The sequence below is a fragment of the Rhipicephalus microplus genome, chromosome 7, assembly GCF_043290135.1.
Source record: "Rhipicephalus microplus isolate Deutch F79 chromosome 7, USDA_Rmic, whole genome shotgun sequence".
In the NCBI taxonomy this organism is placed as follows: Eukaryota; Metazoa; Arthropoda; class Arachnida; order Ixodida; family Ixodidae; genus Rhipicephalus; species Rhipicephalus microplus.
Genome location: NC_134706.1, coordinates 161,706,294 through 161,728,874, shown reverse-complemented (window position 1 = coordinate 161,728,874; position 22,581 = coordinate 161,706,294). Strand labels below are relative to the sequence as shown.

At 46.7% G+C, this 22,581-nt stretch overlaps 1 protein-coding gene and 6 non-coding genes across 7 annotated transcripts in view; 6 read left to right on the top strand and 1 right to left on the bottom strand.

The window, feature by feature from the left end:
* The window catches only part of LOC119180028 (sodium-coupled monocarboxylate transporter 1-like), a 335,015-nt gene that overhangs the window by 66,775 nt on the left and 245,659 nt on the right, over positions 1-22,581 (top strand). The window lies entirely within an intron of this gene.
* On the bottom strand, positions 17,438-17,510 carry TRNAT-CGU (transfer RNA threonine (anticodon CGU)). Its single transcript has one exon. It is a non-coding gene; the product is annotated as a tRNA-Thr (tRNA).
* Positions 17,770-17,842, top strand: TRNAT-CGU (transfer RNA threonine (anticodon CGU)). The gene has a single exon. It is a non-coding gene; the product is annotated as a tRNA-Thr (tRNA).
* Positions 18,684-18,756, top strand: TRNAT-CGU (transfer RNA threonine (anticodon CGU)). Its single transcript has one exon. It is a non-coding gene; the product is annotated as a tRNA-Thr (tRNA).
* TRNAT-CGU (transfer RNA threonine (anticodon CGU)) lies at positions 19,141-19,213 on the top strand. The gene has a single exon. It is a non-coding gene; the product is annotated as a tRNA-Thr (tRNA).
* Positions 19,598-19,670, top strand: TRNAT-CGU (transfer RNA threonine (anticodon CGU)). The gene has a single exon. It is a non-coding gene; the product is annotated as a tRNA-Thr (tRNA).
* Positions 20,055-20,127, top strand: TRNAT-CGU (transfer RNA threonine (anticodon CGU)). Its single transcript has one exon. It is a non-coding gene; the product is annotated as a tRNA-Thr (tRNA).

The window sequence follows — 22,581 nt, the reverse complement described above, 5'->3', positions numbered from 1 at the left end:
GTGGCCTCTTGGGCACCCCGCAGCGTCACGTCGTACCTTTCTGGCGCTCCGTTGAGGGCGGCCCGCGTCAGCCTTGTGCGAACCCAGGCCCAAGGGCCTGAGCGATCCACCGTGGTCCGCCTCGGGGTTGCGGCTCCGGCTCTTTTGCCCTCGACTGACACCTGCCGGCATCGAGAACATTTGCTGTTGATTGTTCTTCAGAAAGTCGGATGATGTCGGTGCACGCTCTTCAACAACAAGCTCGCCAGGCTCATGCTCGTCTAACGATGGTGTTGTTGATTTCAGGGTTTCCACAGCAGCTGCCGCCGTCTTGTCTTACGGGCGCGGCCTTCCTCCCGCTTCACCATGTTGGTCGCCATGTTGAGCTCCCTCCCAGGCATGCTGCTGCGAGGCGCCGCCAGATTGCGGCACTGACTCAGGCAGCGGTTGTTGTCGGCTGGAAATGAACAGTTTGGGGTGTTTCGGTGCGTCTAATTCTGCCGCCTTCACGGAGTTTCCTTGCTTGGCTGAGCTACTGAGGCGCTTGTTGTACGTGGTCAGCAGGACGTCGCCACCATGCAGCCCCTCGTCTCCTTTCTTGTCCCACCACGTTCCTCGCACAGCGGTGCTGGTTCCCGGCGCAGACTTGTCCTTGAGGCTGGGCTTCTGCTCTCCTTGAGGCCCTTTGCCCACCGAGGGGAAGTCATCCTTCCTGTCACCTGACACTCCCTTCGCACCGCACTCCGCAGCAACCGTATATTCCATGATCGCCCAACTCAATCCCTAGTGGCGTCATTCTCGGAAAACGGCGCACTTCATGCGCCGTTTTCACTGTGCTTCCCTCTCTCGCGGCTGTCTGCAACCCTCTCCAACTCGACAGCATGGCTGCCTTCCTCCTTCATCCTCTCGTCACAGCGCAAGCTCACTGGCATCTGTACGTCTGCTTGCCTGCCTGCTTACTGCGCCTGCGGTGTCATAATGGGCGGCGCCGGCGTTTTGTCAGGGATAACAGGCGATTCCGGCCGTTCTTCGGCTTGGCTCGGCTTCAGTCGCTTTGCCGGGCGCAGTGTGGACTTTCGTCTTTGCGTCTGGCTTGTGGTGGGTGCCGTGCCAAGTGTCTCGAACTCGTCGATATCCATCGCTGCTGTCATGCTATACAATTATCTCGTGGTACAGTCGACGCTGACATGAGCTCCGCCACAGCGTCAGCACAGTTCGGTGCAGGTATCTGTGCTGTGCCCCAAAACTCCGCACCTCGCACAATGTGGAGTATCGCATTGGGCACTAAAGTGGCCTTCTTGGTTGCAACGGCGGCAGAGGCGCTTCACGCCGCGGTACTCGAAGGTCGCTTTATGTCCTTAAGTTTGGTAGCGGGTTCTCCACTTGCATTTCCATCTTGAGATACCTTGTTCCCGTGTGGATACTTGGGCGGTCTTTAAACTGCGCCTCTTCAATTCTCTACATGGTTCCGGTGGACTTCAGGCTGATTGTGACCTCACTGTCGGGCACATAACAAAGCAGGTACAGGCACGTGACGCTGGCTACCTGTCGTGCCACCGGGACAAAGGGAACTGTTCTGGTTCCAAGGTGGAGACTGTCAATTTTCAAAAGAACTTCAACTGCTCGCGTCGAGTTTACGCCGACCTGGAAGTTGAATCCTCCATGGTGCTGAACACTGTATATTTCTTGGATGCCTATAAGTGCTTTCATTTCATCGATGACCTCGTCCACCGACGTCCCCGGTGGAGTGCGAACATTAAAAAAAAGTGTTTCTTTGGTGGTGGCCGGGTGCCTACCCGCGTGCCATCCTCGCGCGGGCACTTTCTTCGGGGACCTGAGGTTCTGGAGGTGCGGAATCCAGCGATGGAAAGCCATACTTGTCTGTTCGTCTACCCTTAACGGTACCGGGTACTCTAAACGGCACCAGCCGATACCCCAAACGGCCGACCCCCTTCGCGGCGCCGCCCCGCCACGGTGTTCTAGTGGCTAAGGTACTCGGCTGCTGACCCGCAGGGCGCGGGTTCGAATCCCGGCTGCGGCGGCTGCATTTCCGATGGAGGCGGAAATGTTGTAGGCCCGTGTGCTCAGATTTGGGTGCACGTTAAAGAACCCCAGGTGGTCTAAATTTCCGGAGCCCTCCACTACGGCGTCTCTCATAATCATATAGTGGTTTTGGGACGTTAAACCCCACATATCAATCAATCAACCCCTTCGCGGCGCCAACCAGTGTTGCTGAAGGTTCAGCGTTGATACTTGTGTGTTTGTCAATCAAAAAGCAATTATTGCACATATCTGAGGCACCATCACAACACGTATATATTCTCCATGTGCGTCTTTTACTAGAAAAGGCATACATAAGTAATTATAAGGACCGTAGCGTTCATCCCGCAGCGCTGACCATGCAACGCTTGCACGAAAAGGCAAGTGTTTCTAACGCTGGGCTAAGATGACACGGTAGTGGCACCTACCCTTGCCTGGCGTTCTACACCTTATCATCTCTCTGTCTCAGAGCCACACGCTTCGTTTTTGAAGATAACTGCCAGATAGTGTTCAAGTCTCACGTGTGACGTGACTTGATGCGCTCGTTCACCTCCGCTGCACGCTCGAGGTACTCTAACGCAGCGCCTCCAGAATACCATTCACCGATTTCCTTGCACAGAACATCAAATAAATGTTTTGTGCACTCTCTGCAGACGAAAGACTATCGTCTTTCGAAATTATTTGCAGATTAACATGCAGATATGGGGCAATTTTTTTCGTTGTCATGCTGCGTTGCAATAACAAATGCAACAGGGTCCATGTTATCCCTAACTCTTTTTTAAATAGCTCGTGCACGAGATTTACGCCTACCCTCGTTATACTGGGGATGTACATTTCGCAGAAAGGATGCCACCATGTAGATCGTCCTCATTCCCCGACTCAGTCTTGTCCGTCATTCCTTCATGAACTTAGCAGCCAAGCCAACCTCGTCAATGATTCTCCTTCCAGCGTTGGACGATGATAGCCTGACAACCGGAGCAGTGACCTACGCCTCTATGATCTCGTCCATTTTATTATGCGTACCAAGCTGATCTAGCCTATCGGAGCTCGTGCAAATCGCAAGCCCAGCACTTTCTTTGTGCTGTTCCGAATAAGCGTACTCAGCTTCATTTTTTTGTTGTAAATCACACGAGAGGTAACGCCAGATAGTTAATAGACAGCTATAGTTTAGCGTTAGCGTGATAGCGTAGGTTAAGGGAATGACGCTACCGTGCAGCAAACCTTCGTTGTAGGCAGCGTCTTATAGTTTAGCGAAATAGCGTTTACGTGGTTTACGTGCCCCCAAGTGGGATGGTGGCGCCACCTATTAGATGGTTAATAAGTTAAACAATGAAAATGAAAATAAAACGAGCGTGTTTGCCTATGCTACCGCGCGAAGCATTGTTAGAAGTTTATTTTCGTGATAATAAAAGTAAATAAATATGAACCACGTACAAAACGCGAAAACATCTATGTTGCCGATTTGTTTACATTTATCTTGTAATTAGGCCTAGGCGCGTTCGAAATGGGAAGGTATCTCAAGAATTACGCCAACTTATCCGTAATACTCAGTCATCGAAGCTAACTGAAGGCAAGCGAAGCCACTTTGAACAGTCGTTTCCTGCGAACAAGGTGAACCTTTCAACAACTACGCCAAAATCACTTCGAAGTGAGTGTCCGAAAGTGCCGCCATGTTTACGTTCACTACGTGCACCTACGCTACCTTAAATGTGAAAAATGCCGCGCGTACGGTAAGTGGTACGCGTAACATACGTATCTGCGCATGCGCACTTCGATTCCGCTATCACGGTACGTCCGGTATCACGGTAAGCCCGGTATACTATAACTCTCTAATATGGCTCATGAAAAACGCGTCGTACATCGCGGGAGGTTGTCCTCACATACAACCCCTTCTTTTGGTTTCAAAGCTTTGCCATTAACCTCAGCATATTCTCCATGTTTGCTGTTACGTGGGTAACTGTCCTGACATATTACAGTCTCTTGCGTCTATGAGCAGGCCTAGAATCTTGACTGAGTCGACTCTAACCGCTCGCATATAATTCCACAAAGAGGTGGTCAAGGGGCGTTTGTCCTCTGACCTCTTGCCTAGCTGGTCTGCAAAGTAATAGCTCCGGTTACAGCTTAAAACCCGTGTAAGCGAGGTACGCCTCCGTCTCAATAAAGGTCGCTGGTTGGGCTTGCTCGATTTCCTTTAGGCAATCGTTTCTGCTGGGCCCCAAATCATAATGTCATCCGCTTAAAGAGCGTGACCTATGCCTCGAATGCTGGGTAGCCTGTCTGAGAGACCTCTCATTGGTATATATTAAAGAGTATTGGTTATATGAATTGTATGGCTGATCTCAGGAAGGTCCCCATATGTCCCAATTTTTACTCGCTCGACTGAATCTGCTCCAGCTCAATAGTAGTGGTTCTGTTCATCAGAAACGACCTCATAAGGACCTTGTTGAAATTGAGGTCTTGCTGACTTTTCAGTTCTCCTCGCATACAGGCTGGCTGTCGCAAACCTTGCCTTCTGGGGAGCTGCCCTTGGAGGGAACTGGACTGAAGAGCTGATAGCGAGTACGGGAGGTTTCTTTACAATTTAACAGAAAGAGAACTCGAAACAGGAATTGACTCTCCAGGCATTCGCCTGCCGCGTTTTCTCCTTTCCACAGTCCCTAGACGTCAGGCCTAGGGAAACTGGGAAACACGTTTTCACCCAATCAGGTCATCACTGTTGAAGGTCATTTTGCTGGCACCGGCCTCAACATACACACACTGCCCAAAACATGTATCGTTCCGGTAACGCTGCCACACCCGGCGAATCCTGCTGTCAGGAAGCAGGATGTAATGAGCCCGCCGTGTCGCTGCTCGGGCCGACTACCCATGCTGTCGAACAGTGGTCGCAGGCCGAACAACACCAATGGAATGTGCTTGGACATCTGGCGTTGATTTGAATTATTCAAGCGTCGGTGACTTATCAGCCAGACAGACACAGCTTGGTGGTCCGAGGTCCTTCTTCGGTGGAAACACGGCGTCGCGACCTCGGTGTACAAAGGCGCCACGTGTCGCATTTATGTACCAGCATAAGCGACAGCAGTGCTGCGTGGAGTAATTACAATCACGCACCTCTCAGTACATGAAAAACAGACGGGTGTCTTCGCGCTCCTCCTTAACACCACTAACTGAGGCGACGGCCTTTCTTCCATCTCGGGGCCTATGGCAAAGGGTAGCTCGCCGATCACAACAGCCTGTGATTGGACTCTCAGGCCGGATTCTTTCAACATTGTCTTCGTTGTCTTCAAATCATGTGGCATTTGCACAGAAAGACAACTCAAAACATCAGCCACAATAAGGTCCTTGCCCGGTTTGCACTGAATGAAGCGTTTGTAGTCATGTAAAAGAGCCCAACGTTGTACTCTTGAGGGAGCCGAGTGAGATTTGAACCGAGAAGGACGCGTGTTTTTGCGCTACCGTCCTTACCCTTATCCTCTCTCCAAGCTCTTCCCGCGCAGCCTTTTTAAGGCCTACAAATGGCGCTTCAGAAAGACAGCCGCAAAAAATGCCGCAGCAGAACGCCGTCATGGCAGCCTCGGCATCGACATCGGTGCCGACCCAGCAGCAGCAGGCACCATTCAAGCCTGCATGCTCTAAACAGAAAACGCAGCCCCAAGAGGACAGCAGCCATCACACTGCCACCCTTTCCCCGGCTTCCCCCAAACGACAAGTGCAAACTGGAACTTTCTCTTCCCTTGCCACGGCCGTGGCTTCCTGCAAGAGATACCTTCCTCAAAGCAACATCACCCAGTGCGCGCGTGCCTCCAAGCACATCTTCGTGCCTCGAAGGTTTCCATTTCGTAGGTAAGCTATATCCGAGGGACCATGCGGCCACCATCATCTATCACCAGTCGGGGAGAAGGCCAACTTCCGGGCTGCGTCAAAGATTGCGATCGCCACATTTTTCTCGGGGTTCTCAGCCACCCACCATGTGTGGGTGAAATTGAGGCGCAACCTGATTGCATTTGACGCGCACCCCACCACCTATCTGACCACCCTACTCCAGGCCGGGACGACCTGCGATATCCAGGTTCGAGCTAAGCAACTGGACCCGAACGGCTGTGTTGGCGTGGTTTTTGGAATGGACCAGACGATTCTCTTCGAGGACATCGCCGATAACATTGCGTCACCAGTGCCACTCGTGTTCGGTGTACGAAGAGGCAACTGCCTCACCCGCACCTTCGCAGGGACTGCCATCCCCCCGGATATACTGCTTTACAAGCAAAGGCGCCCGGTTCGTCCTCCCCAGTCCCGGCCCGTGCAGTGCTCCCAATGCAGTCGCTTCGGGCACGCAACCACCACCTGTTCTCGAGACGAACAGTGCCTGCGCTGCGGTATCAAGCACGCCCCAAGATCATGCGCAGCACAACACCCTGGCTGCATAAACTGTCGTGGGAAACATTCCGCAACCGTGCCGCGCTGCCCGTTCTGGCAACTCGTGCAAGGCCACGGTCATCATGGCCTCAACTGACGGCACCATGACTCACCGCCAAGCCCTGTAACACGCTAGGACCCCTGGTAGCAGCACGACTATCATCAAGAGACGCTCTTTCCGAGATGCGCTCGCCTGTATAGGTGGCACGACCTCGGAGGCTGCACCTCGTCCTACAACGAGTGCCCGCGTACCTAGGGCGGACCGAATGTGACCTTTTTCAAAGACGATAGTATTTCTTGGGGACCTTCGACTAAAAATTTTTGGTCTCTCTGTCTGTCTATCTGCATGTCTGTACATTTTTCTGTTTGTCCGTTCTAACGGCACCTCTAACGGCACCAAACGGCTAACCCCATTCGCAGCACCCACCAATATTGCTCAAGCTATAGCGTTCATAGTTGTGTTATTGTCAGTTTAAAAATGCAAATATTGCGCATATCTGAAGCACCATAACAACATGTCTATGTTATGTACGTCTGGCTTTATACTAGAAGAGGCACACACAATTACCTCTTAGAGCTGTAGCGTTTATCGCGCTGCGCTGACAGTGCAACGCGATGCTCAAGAAGGTGTTTCCAACGCTTTGCTACGACAGCACAGTGGTGGCCCCTGCCCGTCGCTTTGCATTCTACACCTTATCACCTCTTAGATGGGCACGCATCTTCCTCCGCGGTCACGCATGCCTTCGTTTTCGAAGATAACTGCCAGATGGCGCTCGCGTCTAACGTGTCTAGATGCGCTTGTTTATCTCCGTAACACGCTCGAGGCACTCTAACGCAGCGTTTTCATAATACCTTCGAGGTATAGCGCATCCTGGACGGGACAGAGAAGAAGACACAGAACACATACACTTCTTCTCTGTCCCGTCCTGGATGCGCTATACCTCGAACAACATGAATAACCAACAAGCCCGCCGTACAACCTTAGTCGACTACAGTTCAGAATACCATTCACCGATTTTCTTGCGCAGAACATCAAATAAACGTTTTGTTCACTCTCCAGTCGCAAAACTATCGTCTTTCGACGACAGTTACAGTGTAACGTGTAGATTCGGGCCAATTTTTTTCTCCTCTTCCATTTTTTTCTTACTTATCTCCTTTTATTTATTTTATTTATTAGAATACCCTCAGGGCCCGTAGGGCATTACAGATTCCACTACCCTATCCCCGTGCCGACCTGTGGAGGTGTCATCCAAAGGATAGAATGTTATGGGCGGCACTTTTAAATGCGAAACCTTTTTAGCGAACTTAGGCGACTTTGAGCGTATCTATCTGTCTATCTGTCTATGTATCTAGCCGCTTACGTTTGGATGCTCTCGTGGTCATCTCCTTAACTTGGCATGAACCAAAATCGGCATGGGAGGGTGAGATGGTTTGACGAATATGATGCACTGGTCAACACATAAATAGTGTCACAATCCCGCTGCGTACATCGTCAAATGCTTCCCGCCAGACAGTGGCACACACTCGCGGGCGAGTCTGAGCTGCTGGTAAGCGGGTATGTGCCACAGGTGATGGACCCTCGGTATCTACCCAGGAACGACAAGAACACAGATGGGCAATCTTAATGCGTGAGGTTAAGCAATACCCGACATTGGTAGCGTCGACCCAACAAAGACAGAATAAATTTCAGTGTTAAAAAAAACCTGAAATACGCAGCATTGGCCACCCTGACAAACGCAATAATTAAATTTCAGGGTCCCAGCAGGAATCGAACCCAAGAATTCTACGTGGGAGTAAAGCGTTTTACCACAGAGCTACGCCAGGTCTCCGAACTACTTTTCAAATAGACGTTAATCTTTGTGAAACGTCAATAGTGGTTGCAGTGCTGCCTACCCAATTTTATAAACATTACATATCTACTTCTTTCATACAGCTGTCACGTCGGGTGACGTCAATTGTGGTGAGGTGCTATGCGATTAAATTGATTGATGTGGCACTGTCAAGCGCCAGCATCTCCGCGAGCATCAGCGCTTCATATTAGCTTCTGGTGTTGCTAAAACACATTTCAAGCTGACATCATTGTGCAAATAGAAAACTGGTTATATAAACACCTGAAAATCTTCAGCACACATGTTCTGTTCAACATATGTCTCTACATATATTTAGTGTCTTTAATGACGTGTGGCTCAATAAAAATGCAACATGGTCACCTTCCCTCCGCGTGCTTCGCATAAAGTTGATTCCCAGGAATGTGGAATCTGCTGAATTTTTTTCTTCTTTTCCTATTATAACCACTTGTAGCTGTATTGCTACTGATGCCAAAGACCGTATAGGCATATCGCGACTGAAAACTTCACGGCTTATCTACGGAGTAATTGATGAAGATTTCGGGCGAAGCGTTCGTCCATGCGGCCGTTTATCTGTTTGTCTGTCCATCTGTCGATCCGTTCATCCGCTTCTATCACACTAGAGCACGCATCGGACGGATAAACGAATGCTTCGCCCCACTCATTTACTCTATGGGTATGCTCTGAATTTCTTATTAAAATAGCCCAAGCTATCCTCTTTATTCGCCAACTATACGAAATCCGCAAACGACAGCTAGTGATATTATTTCGAGGGACATATACACACAATGCAATTTAGTGAGGAATTCTAAAGCTAACTAGAAGTGGCTACTACGACATACTGTAAGGTAGAACGGTCCACACACTAAGTAGCTTCGTCCCTAGAAGGCGCCGCAGTGGTTTAAGATCCGTGATCCACGCAAATTTGTTTACGAGCAAATATTCGCGGAACCTCGTCACGCCCAATACCACCGCTAAAGCTTTACGCTCAATCTGGGCATAATTTTGCTCAGCTGAAAAGGGGGTGCCAGATCGAAACCCAATTGGTTGGTTTGTGCAGTCCACTTTGTGGTACAAGATTGCTGCGATACCACACGAAGATGAGTCAGTTTCCAAGATAAGTGGTTTGTGTGGGTCTTAGTGGGTCGAAACATGGACAATTTTTATTAAGCGCTTCACGACTTCGGATGCATCCTCTTGCATAGCTTCCCATTTCCAAGGCATGTTCGCTCTTAATAACTCGTAGAGCGGCATTGGTACTGTAGCCATATTGCTCTAGAAGGCATTGTGGTATGCAACTACGCCTAGAAATGCACGCAGTTCCATCACACAAACAGGCGCAGACATTCATAAGAGAGCGTCGATGTTTTTCGTCTTTGGCATCAGGCCATTTGCGTTAATGCGATGACCAATGAACGTTTGGCTGAAGAAATCTGCATTTGAGTGAGTGAAGCTTAACACCAGCTTCTCTGAACCGCTGAAACGCCTAGCGCAACGTGTCACATTTTTATCTTTCGGTGACCACCACATCGTCCTAGTGTACCTCAGTACCCGGTAGACCCCGGAGTACTGCTTCAATTTATTGCTGAAAAACCGCCGATACTGATGCAACACCAATGGTAACTGGTTAAAGCAATGCAACGTTTTCGGCGTGTTTGCCATCAACAGCTTCGTTGTTGCGTCATCTGTTGGTAACCGTTTTTACTAAACCTTAGAGTCGATTGTACTAAATACTACACTTCCGCTTGACTTCGCAAATATGTCTATTATCTATGACAGAGGATATTGCACGGTGCGGCATGCTCTCTTGACACTCGTCCTAAAAATTGCCCAAAAAACGGACGGAGCCATCTGTCTTGACAACCGGAACAAGTGGCTCCACCCATTCGGCCCTAGCAACCTGTGACAATTAGCCCGTGTCAACCAATCTTGTGAATTCTTCATTTAAAGGCTCTCGTAGAATGCATGATACCGAGTGGTCCTTGCGTAATCGCAATATTGTGCCTTTGCGCAACTGCAATTGGACCGGATAACCCTTAATTATATCTAGCCCTGGCGAAAATAGATCGGCATATTGTTCTTTCAATTTCACAGCAATGGAAGTTTCGTCAGCAAATCATAGCTTACCGTGGTTCACGTCCACGTTGAGCAGGGGCCCTCCGGTCAACTGGAATGCTTGAATTACGGCCAGCCGACACAGAGTTGGGCCTGAGCAGCTCTGTCGCTTTTCGCAGAGTAGGTAACTGGGACTTTCAGCTGTCCTTTCACTGTATAATCTTCGAGGAATGAAACTCATCTGCAACCATGACTTGTCGAGCCCAGGCCACCGGTGACTGTGCTGGGTATAAGTCGGCCATGTATCTATTGACACTGGTGACCCTGTGCTTCACGGGCTCTGCTTTTCACTGCAACGATCGCCATAACGGCTCGACTAATCCTGTCGACGAGTCACGTAGGTATAGCAGGAGCTGTCCATAGTCCTCACTGTGCAAGTATGGTTCCTCACAGTGAGCTACGTTTTCTTGGCGGGGCTGGGATTTGCACATTAAATCCAGGTGGCCCCTCTACTGACAACATAAACACTCAGCGCGGTGGAACCTGCATTCGGTGGTCTCGTGGGCGTCGCGTCCACGGCAAAGGCAGCTGGTATGATGGCCGTCACGGATCTGCGTCATCCGCCCTGCCTGGCTGTGGCTTTCTGGATAACTTTTGTCGTTCTTGCTTTGTTTCTACTGCATCAATGCCGTTGCTGAGTGGTCCGTCTGCCATCTGTTTTACTTTGCGGGCCGCCATCTCAGCTACCAATGCCGCATTCTCTGCTTCTTACAACAGGAACGCATGACTTGCTCCCAGATTACGATGAACTGTGCCATCTCGCGCACGACAGGCAAGCCTTTCGCGCAGCATTCTAACAAGCGCTTGGCCAAAATTGAGTAATCTTTTGCAAGTCGACAATAAAATCACTCGTCGACCCGCTAACTTGCTGATTTCTGGTGAAACGCTCATAAACCTTTGGTATCTCGTTCTTTTTTTGGCGAAAGTATTCGGCCAATTTTCAAACTGCTGTTTCGTAAGTCCGATTCGGAACCTTGTCAGGCTCACATTGGCCTGCGAGATCTACTGTTATGGAGCTAAGGGCGCTAACCAGGAGGGTCCGATGTTTCTTCGGATTGTCATTTTGTGGGTGTCAAAGACAGCTTCTAATCTCACATGATATGCTTTCCAATGCTCGCCCCCTTCGTCGAAAGTGGGTGGCCTGGCATGCGTCCCCAAGCTGTCAATTTCCTGGCCATGGGAGTTAATAACCTCGCTGCCACTAAAGTATCAGGCATGAGACAGGAATGAACAAATATTTATTGCGTTAATTCTTTCTGTAGGCAACTGCAGTGTGACTCAGACGTTCAAGGCATCTGCTCGTGGCGTTCGCTGACATCGCATCACTAAATCGGACTGTACGCACACATTTGGGTGCTAAAGGGACCTGCAGCATTTATACATGTATTATGCAAGGGCCTCAAGTACGTGACCCGTAGCGCGTTGGCCCACAACTTTACATGGTGTTTGTGGCATTGAAAAATTGGTTGATCCTTTCTTCGTTTGCTCATCTAATGCGGGTATTAACGCTTTCTTTGGGCAACCTACCCAGCGGAAATGGTCTCAGGAATCTTCTTCACAGGTCCCCCCTCTGGTAAATGTGACACTGAAGCATAATCCCGGAAAAAATATAGACGTATTTTACAATAGACGCGAACATTAGAGAAATTCTAGATATTAGTAGTCACATCGTCCTCGAATACTGAGGCCAAATGTTCTCATAAATGATCCAAACGCACGAACGGGAGACAGAATGTTAGGTGGACCGACGAGATTAAAAAGTTCGCAGGTATCGGCTCTTTTCACGGAGAGGAGAATTTCCTCCTTTCTGGGCTGTTGCACGCGAGTACAGAAGGCGATGTCACAGCCTCATTGCAGTTTTTGGAGGATCATGTGCACTAACAACAGCCCCGAAAGGACTATGGCGGCGCCTTGGGAGCCTTGAGTGACAAGGGCCATAACGAGGCAGCAGAACACTATTTTAAAGACGATAGTCTTTCTTGGGGACCTTCACGCAAAAATTTTGATCTGTCTGTCTGTCTGTCTGTCTGTCTGTCTGTCTGTCTGTCTGTCTGTCTGTCTGCACATTTATCTGTTTGTCCGCTCTTAACGGCACGAGGTACTTGAAACAGCCGACCCCATCCGCAGCACCCACCAATGTTGCTCAAGGACTAGCGTTCATACTTGTGCAATTGTCAACCAATAAGCAAGTATTGCGCAACTACACGGCACCATAACAACACGTATATATTCTGCATGTGCATCTTTTTCTAGAAAATGCATACAAAAGTGTTTTAAGAACCATAGCGCTTATCACGCGGCGCTGACCATGCAACGCTTGCACTTAAAGGTGAGTGTTTCCAACACTTTGCTAAGACGCGATGGTGGTGGCACCTACCCGTCGCTTTGCGTTCCTCACCTTATCACCTTTGAGACGGGTGCGCACACCCGTCTCAAAGCCACGCGCTTCGTTTTCCAAAAAGACTGCCAGGTGGCGCTCATGTCTCACGTGTGACGTGACTTTATGCGCTTGTTCGCCTCCGCTGCACGCTCGAGGCACTCTAACGAAGCGCCTCCAAAATACCATTAACCGATTTTCTTGCGCAGAACATCAAAAAATTGTTTACTCTCTCCACACGCAAGACTATCCTCTTTCGACGACATTTGCAAATCACATGCAGATACGGGGCCTATTTTTTTTTCAGTCTTTCTTCGAACGCGTAATTTACATTGAGTGTAATCGCGAGCCCGAGCACGGGCATGTGACCGAAATTTGCGGCGGCCGTGGCCACTACACAGCTCAAGAAGCTCAAGACACGCAACAGACGTGGACATTGAAGTATAAGGCATAATTTGTGGAAAGCGATTTGAAGCTGCCTTTGAGAGTTATTGGACAATTCCAGGCCACGTTCTGCGCTATATTAACTCAGGCGTGTGTTCTCAAAACCTTTTACTACTTATTGGCACCGTTTTCTAACCATGCCGAAAAAGTGTTGCAGGGCCCCTTTATGGCTTAGTCGCTGTACCGAGTGATTGTGCATGACTTTCACAGTTTCTCTACTTACACGTAGACGTTGGTCTGCCTCATGACAATGCTGTTTACGCGCAATAATACGGCATGGTGGAGCGTGTCGTGTCGCTTAATAACTACTCCAACAGTGGGCCGATTGTGCCGCGATATTCGGATACCTAAATGCAAGCATTTTTAGGCCGACTTAGCGAAAAAACTTTGCCTCGATCCTTATGAATCGTAATACCATCATCAACATGATGAAATAAAATGATGAATAGTGGGCTAGCCTCCACACTCTCCGTACTCGACACGATGGGAGTTGTTGTAACTTGGTAAGTTACAACACCACACCATCGCTTCAAGACATTTACGTCTCATTCGCTTGGTATGGGTACCAGGTCATATAGGTTTAGTTCTCAATAGATATGAAGATATACTTAAAGTGGCCGCATATATAGGTCACCTAATTTGTATATTGTCGACGACAAATTATCTCCGTATGGGCGGAAGTATCAATTACGAATTTTTACCTACACAGGTCTTCATTCGCCCATATGAAACTCAAGAGAAACGGCCAAAACTGCATAAGTATTTGGTACACAATATTGCATTATTCTGACAACTGTATTATTTATGGTCGTGCAGCACGAGCTTACAACCAAGTGAAGATATAGGTGTTATTATGCTAAACGCTGAAGAAAATCAGGGATAAATAGATGCCACAGCTATAGTACTCACTATAGGTTGTTACACGGGTTCTCCAATTTTTAAATAGAATACTCATTTTTGTTAACATGCGGTGGCAGTAAGGCTCCTGTCGTCTTGGCACGTGAACTCCGTCTTATCTGAGATGTCGGCCCCGCCGCGGTGGTCTAGTGGCTAAGGTACTCGGCTGCTAACCCGCAGGGCGCGGGTTCGAATCCCGGCTGCGGCGGCTGCATTTCCGATGGAGGCGGAAATGTTGTATGCCCGTGTTCTCAGATTTGGGCGCACGTTAAAGAACCCCAGGTGGTCCAAATTTCCGGAGCCCTCCACTACGGCGTCTCTCATAATCATATAGTGGTTTTGGGACGTTAAACCCCACACATTAATCAATCTATTTCAGATGTCGCACACTATTTATGCCTCGACGTAAAGTTTGAGTGCGAAAACGATCAGATTCCATTGATATGTGGGGTTTAACGACACAAAACTACCATATGATTATGAGAGACGCCGTAGTGAACGGCTCCGAAAATTTTGACCAACTGGGGTTCTTTACCGGGCACTCAAATCTGAACACATGGGCCTACAGCATTTTCACCTCCATCAAAAATGCAGCCGCCGTAGCCGGGATTCAAACCCGCGAACTGTGGGTCAGCAGCCGAGTACCTTAGGCACTAGGTCACCGCGGTGGGGCGTGTTGGTTCATAGTTAAGATCGTAGTTTTACTAATACCTAACTTCAACAAAAAATTACAGCATATCCACGGAGTGAATGATGATGAGTGGGGCGAAGCGTCCGTGAGCCCGTCCATGATTCCGTCTGTCCGTCCGCACGACCATCCGTAAGTCAGTCCATGCGTCTGCCGGTTTGTCCATGCGGCTGTCCGTGAGTCCGTCCATCCGTCTGCCCATCAGTTCGTGCGTCCATCCGTCCATACGTTCACGCGTCCATCCATCCATCCACCCATCTGCTAGTCTTTCTGTCTGTCCATTTGTGTGTCCGTCCATGCGTCCGTCCGTGCGTCCATCTTGTGAACACTCTAAGTACCGCCATCTCCCATCTCGCAACCCCTGTGGCCCACACCTGCTCTGGAGCGGGTATGTCCCACTGGTGGCTACATACATACATACATACATACATACATACATACATACATACATACATACATACATACATACATACATACATACATACATACATACATACATACATACATACATACATACATACATACATACATACATACATACATACATACATACGGAGGAGCAACAGACCCACGCCATAAAGAGGTTCGCCCCTAAAAATCTCATTGTCTGTGGAAGCACATAAATCCCCGACAAGAATCTGAAAAATATAGCAGGCTAAAAGACATCGGATTCATCTTAAAACATTCAGGCTGACAGGTCGATGGCGCGCATGAAAATGGTTCTATAAATTTTTGTACAATAGGGTCTGCAAAAAAACGAAGCACAATGCTGGCCTTTTATGCCTGTCTAGTGTAATAACACCTACAATTTTTTCAGGGGTTGATTATCTTGTGAAAGTATGTCCTCTGCATACCAAGCCACCAGGTTAGCGTGTAAACACACTGTATAAGGTGATGGTTCTTGTCATTTGTAATTTTTTAGTTATGTAGCTAAACAAAAAAAGTCCTGCAATCTACATTACCTACTGTTAATTTCCTTTTTTGCATAACTATGAGCTACTTGATAATCTAGAGCACAATAAGGACGTTGTATATCATTTAAAAGAGTCCTAGCTGACACATAGCTTTGAAGATAAAGCAATTTATGGGCTAGGTATATATGAACAAATTCGTCATCTACTAAATATCGACGGTGAATATAGACTCAAACATGGATAAACTGAATTGTGATGTGCATGTCGTGTAACTGAACAAGAAACTCCCTACTTCACAATGTCAACGTCATCCTGGTGTAATTGTTAACAACCAATGACCACCTGATTCACGAGTTTGTGTTAGGTGTTATCAAACTGATTTATTTATTTGATTCATATGTGAAGTTTACATCCCAAAACTACCATATGATTATGACATGCGCTGTAGTGGAGGGCTCTGGAAATTTCTACCACCTCGGGTTTTTTTAACGTGCGCCCTAATCTCAGCACATGGGCCTACAGCATTTTCGCCTCCATCGAAACGTGACCGTCACAGGCGTAATTCAATCCCGTGGCCTGCGGATCAGCAGCTGAGTACCATTGCCACTGGACCAGCGCGGCGGGGTGGGTGTCCTCATACCGGCGAGCGCTCTTTTGTAGCGCACCCCTGCTACGGTAATAGGGGACACCTCCTCTTTGGACTTGCACGGGTGTAAAAAGACGGACGTTTTTGCCCCGGCAATGAAAAAGTAAGGAAGTGGGATGAGGCATATATATATACAACCTACCAGAGGGGATCATAGCGGCCCTCTGAGAGCCTTCGTTGAAAAGAGCTTTCAATGCGGCCCTCCCGTGAACGTGGTTTTGAGACAGGACGTAACCGGCTATGTTTCTACGAAAAGACCTTCGGGTCCCGCCTCACTCAACGCTTTCCTAAACCGAAACTTCATTGGGCACTAGAACCATCTTCCAATTATTAATTATCACATGTTCATTTATATAGGCTTTCCGGCAGTGATTATTGAGCCGTTAGGAACAGAAAACACAAGGTGCAAAATTCTTTTTTTTTGTAACTTTTCAATAACATTCACTGCTCACGCATATGAGCCTGAATGATGGTACAAACGGAGCGCACATGTCAATCAAATGACACCACTCAAGGTTGAAAATGGCTTCGCAAACACGGACAAGTTCGTTTTGATTCGTGAAAAGGGCACATAGCACATCAACAATATTCCTCTTCTCGCACCTCTGAGCATTGAGTCATGAGCAGATCGGATGCAATGACACTCCGCAGGTGCGCAGCCACGCGTAGCCATGTTCCCGAGGCGAGGTGCGCACAAAAACAACCGCGCGGATTAACAGCCCATCACTGGCAACAAGCAGCGCACACATCCTCGCAGGTTGTCCTACCATATATATCTTCGGTCAGTGGCATACCAACTCTTTCGGGAGCGAAGGGTGGGCGGGGCAAACCTATCTCACTCGTCAGCTAGAATATATATATATATATATATATATATATATATATATATATATATATATATATATATATATATATATATATAAGGGAAAGAAGTGTATACCTAAGGGCTCGTTTTTCCGTGTTTTTTAACACAATATTAATGAGATATAACAGACAGTAATGCCAAGGAATGTACAGGGGAAGTTATTAAAATCAATGGAATGTAAATAAGAAGAAAGGAAAGTGGATGAAAAAATTACCAACTGTGAGCAGGAATCGAACCTACGACCTTCGAATTACGCGTTCGATGCTCTAACCACTGAGCTATCACAGCGGCCCTCCCTCCATCCACTTTTTTGGGTTTATCTGTGAATTTAGAAGGGGTCTCGTACTGGCAGACTTGGTGTGTTTAGGTTGTATAAGAGGGACAATTAATCAGCTGCCCGCTCATATTAAGTTCACGTGCTACGTGACGCCAAACATGCGCATAAGAGTGTTTCCACACTCGTTGTTTGGCTTATAGATGGCGCTGACAGTCGCTCCTACTTCTAAATTCACAGATAAACCCAAAAAAAGTGGATGGAGGGAGGGCCGCTGTGATAGCTCAGTGGTTAGAGCATCGAACGCGTAATTCGAAGGTCGTAGGTTCGATTCCTGCTCACAGTTGGTAATTTTTTCATCCACTTTCCTTTCTTCTTATTTACATTCCATTGATTTTAATAACTTCCCCTGTACATTCCTTGGCATTACTGTCTGTTATATCTCATTAATATTGTGTTAAAAAACACGGAAAAACGAGCCCTTAGGTATACACTTCTTTCCCTTATTTCATTGAACGAGGGTCTCGTACTGGCAGACTTGGTGTGTTTAGGTTGTATAAGAGGGACAATTAATCAGCTGCCCGCTCATATTAAGTTCACGTGCTACGTGACGCCAAACATGCGCATAAGAGTGTTTCCACACTCGTTGTTTGGCTTATAGATGGCGCTGACTGTCGCTCCTACTTCTAAATTCACAGATAAACCCAAAAAAGTGGATGGAGGGAGGGCCGCTGTGATAGCTCAGTGGTTAGAGCATCGAACGCGTAATTCGAAGGTCGTAGGTTCGATTCCTGTTCACAGTTGGTAATTTTTTCATCCACTTTCCTTTCTTCTTATTTACATTCCATTGATTTTAATAACTTCCCCTGTACATTCCTTGGCATTACTGTCTGTTATATCTCATTAATATTGTGTTAAAAAACACGGAAAAACGAGCCCTTAGGTATACACTTCTTTCCCTTATTTCATTGAACGAGGGTCTCGTACTGGCAGACTTGGTGTGTTTAGGTTGTATAAGAGGGACAATTATTCAGCCGCCCGCTCATATTAAGTTCACGTGCTACGTGACGCCAAACATGCGCATAAGAGTGTTTCCACACTCGTTGTTTGGCTTATAGATGGCTCTGACTGTCGCTCCTACTTCTAAATTCACAGACAAACCCAAAAAAGTGGATGGAGGGAGGGCCGCTGTGATAGCTCAGTGGTTAGAGCATCGAACGCGTAATTCGAAGGTCGTAGGTTCGATTCCTGCTCACAGTTGGTAATTTTTTCATCCACTTTCCTTTCTTCTTATTTACAATCCATTGATTTTAATAACTTCCCCTGTACATTCCTTGGCATTACTGTCTGTTATATCTCATTAATATTGTGTTAAAAAACACGGAAAAACGAGCCCTTAGGTATACACTTCTTTCCCTTATTTCATTGAACGAGGGTCTCGTACTGGCAGACTTGGTGTGTTTAGGTTGTATAAGAGGGACAATTAATCAGCTGCCCGCTCATATTAGGTTCACGTGCTACGTGACGCCAAACATGCGCATAAGAGTGTTTCCACACTCGTTGTTTGGCTTATAGATGGCGCTGACTGTCGCTCCTACTTCTAAATTCACAGATAAACCCAAAAAAGTGGATGGAGGGAGGGCCGCTGTGATAGCTCAGTGGTTAGAGCATCGAACGCGTAATTCGAAGGTCGTAGGTTCGATTCCTGCTCACAGTTGGTAATTTTTTCATCCACTTTTCTTTCTTCTTATTTACATTCCATATATTTTAATAACTTCCCCTGTACATTCCTTGGCATTACTGTCTGTTATATCTCATTAATATTGTGTTAAAAAACACGGAAAAACGAGCCCTTAGGTATACACTTCTTTCCCTTATTTCATTGAACGAGGGTCTCGTACTGGCAGACTTGGTGTGTTTAGGTTGTATAAGAGGGACAATTAATCAGCTGCCCGCTCATATTAAGTTCACGTGCTACGTGACGCCAAACATGCGCATAAGAGTGTTTCCACACTCGTTGTTTGGCTTATAGATGGCGCTGACTGTCGCTCCTCCTTCTAAATTCACAGATAAACCCCAAAAAGTGGATGGAGGGAGGGCCGCTGTGATAGCTCAGTGGTTAGAGCATCGAACGCGTAATTCGAAGGTCGTAGGTTCGATTCCTGCTCACAGTTGGTAATTTTTTCATCCACTTTCCTTTCTTCTTATTTACATTCCATTGATTTTAATAACTTCCCCTGTACATTCCTTGGCATTACTGTCTGTTATATCTCATAATTATTGTGTTAAAAAACACGGAAAAACGAGCCCTTAGGTATACACTTCTTTCCCTTATTTCATTGAACGAGGGTCTCGTACTGGCAGACTTGGTGTGTTTAGGTTGTATAAGAGGGACAATTAATCAGCTGCCCGCTCATATTAAGTTCACGTGCTACGTGACGCCAAACATGCGCATAAGAGTGTTTCCACACTCGTTGTTTGGCTTATAGATGGCACTGACTGTCGCTCCTACTTCTAAATTCACAGATAAACCCAAAAAAGTGGATGGAGGGAGGGCCGCTGTGATAGCTCAGTGGTTAGAGCATCGAACGCGTAATTCGAAGGTCGTAGGTTCGATTCCTGCTCACAGTTGGTAATTTTTTCATCCACTTTCCTTTCTTCTTATTTACATTCCATTGATTTTAATAACTTCCCCTGTACATTCCTTGGCATTACTGTCTGTTATATCTCATTAATATTGTGTTAAAAAACACGGAAAAACGAGCCCTTAGGTATACACTTCTTTCCCTTATTTCATTGAACGAGGGTCTCGTACTGGCAGACTTGGTGTGTTTAGGTTGTATAAGAGGGACAATTAATCAGCTGCCCGCTCATATTAGGTTCACGTGCTACGTGACGCCAAACATGCGCATAAGAGTGTTTCCACACTCGTTGTTTGGCTTATAGATGGCGCTGACTGTCGCTCCTACTTCTAAATTCACAGATATTTATTTATTTATTTATTTATTTATTAGAATACCCTCAGGGCCCGTAGGGCATTACAGAGGGGGTGGGTACAACATATATAACACACAAGAAAAAAAGACAAAATAAAGAAACAAGTATCAGATGCGCAAATCAGGAAGGCAACATAAGTCAACTAAAAATGTATAAGAATTCAAGCACATACAAGACAAAGATAGATAATGGAAACTGCGTATAGTTACAAGCATTGCTGAGAAATTGCAGTCTTGAATAAGAAAGGGTCTGTTATTGATACAACGGAAGAGGGAAGGTGGTTCCAATCGGCGGCTGTTTTTGGTAAGAAGGCTGCTGAAAAGAATTTGGTGCGGCAAAACGGAATGGCAACTTTATGCTGATGATCAATGCGCGATGAGTGGTATGACGGTTGTGAAATGAGGTCTCGCTTCATTGATGGATTGTGAAAAAATATCTTATAAAAAAAATGCAGTCGCGCCAGTTTCCTCCGGACAGTTAAATTGGGTAGGTCAAGGTTAGATTTCATTTCTGATATGCTAGCAGTACGGAAATAATTAGAACAAATGAACCGAACTGAGCGGTTCTGAACAGATTCTAACGCGTTAATTAAATTTTGCTGCACGGGATCCCATATAGCGGACGCGTATTCAAGCTTTGGGCGAATTAGTGATCGGTATAATAGAATTTTGAGGGACAGCGGAGCGCGAGAAAAGTTGCGGCGTAAGTATCCTAGCGTTCGGTTAGCGTTATTACAGATGTAGGTAACATGCGTGTGCCAAGATAGATTGTTGGTAATGTAAACGCCGAGGTACTTATATGAAGAGACATGCTGGAGGGGAACGGCGTTAATTCTGTAGGTACAGGGGGGAGAAATAGATCGCCGGGTTATTGACATGCATTTAGATTTGTTAGAGTTGAGAGTCATAAGCCATTTATTGCACCAGGTTGAGACAGTGTCAAGGTCTGACTGTAGAAATTGGTTATCATATTCATTGTTTATTTCGCGGTAAATTACACAATCATCTGCAAATAACCTTATAGCGGAGTTAATGCTGTCTGGGAGATCATTAATATATATAAGAAAGAGTAAAGGGCCTAATACGGAACCTTGGGGTACGCCGGATGTTACTTTAGAACGAGGTGAGTTATAGCCATTAGTTGTTACAAACTGAGTGCGATTAGTCAGAAAGCATTCAATCCATTTAAGAATGTTCGGGTCAATGGTTAAGGCACTAATTTTCAGGAGGAGTAATTGGTGAGGTAATTTATCGAAAGCTTTTTGAAAGTCAAGAAAAATGCAATGCACAAGTGAGCCGCGATCTAAAGCCGATCCTATGTCATTAGTAAAATAAAGAAGTTGGGTTTCACATGAGTAACTTTTTCGGAATCCGTGCTGGTAGGGAGTAAAAAAAGAATTATTCTAGGAATGAGACAAGGTTGGAGTAAATTATATGTTCTAACATTTTACAAGGAACACTGGTTAGGGAAATTGGTCTGTAATTGAGAGGAGACTGTGTGTTACCAGATTTGTGCAGAGGGACCACCTTCCCCACCTTCCAGTCAAGCGGCAAAGTGGAGGTCTGAATAGATTGCGAAAAGATTAAGGACAAGTAAATTGATGAATACAATGCAGTGTTTTTTAGAAACTTTCAGTTGATTTCATCTACGCCACAAGAAGAGGATAACTTAAGCTTGTGAATTAAATTTTGCACTCCAACGGCATCAACGGTAACAGGATACATGGGTAAAAAATCACGACTAGGCATTTGCGGCAACGCAGAAGCAGAACAACTTGAAAAAGAAGTAACAAAAAATCATTTAAAGCAATGCAACACTCTTCACAGCGAACTGGCTGCCCATCTGAGTTCGTAAGCAAAATGTTTATCTTTTCCCTAGGTTTAACAGTTTTCCAAAACTTAGAAGGGTTGGTTACAAGAATTGAAGGAAGGGTATCATTAAGAAAAACGCGCTTGGCTTCCTTGATAGCTGCTCTGTATTCGGAAAGGACAGATTTGTACACGTGCCAACGGGCTAACGAATTAGTCTGCTTTGCCTGACGGAACAACCGTTTCTTTTTATTCCGCAATTTTTTTAAGTCAGTTGAGA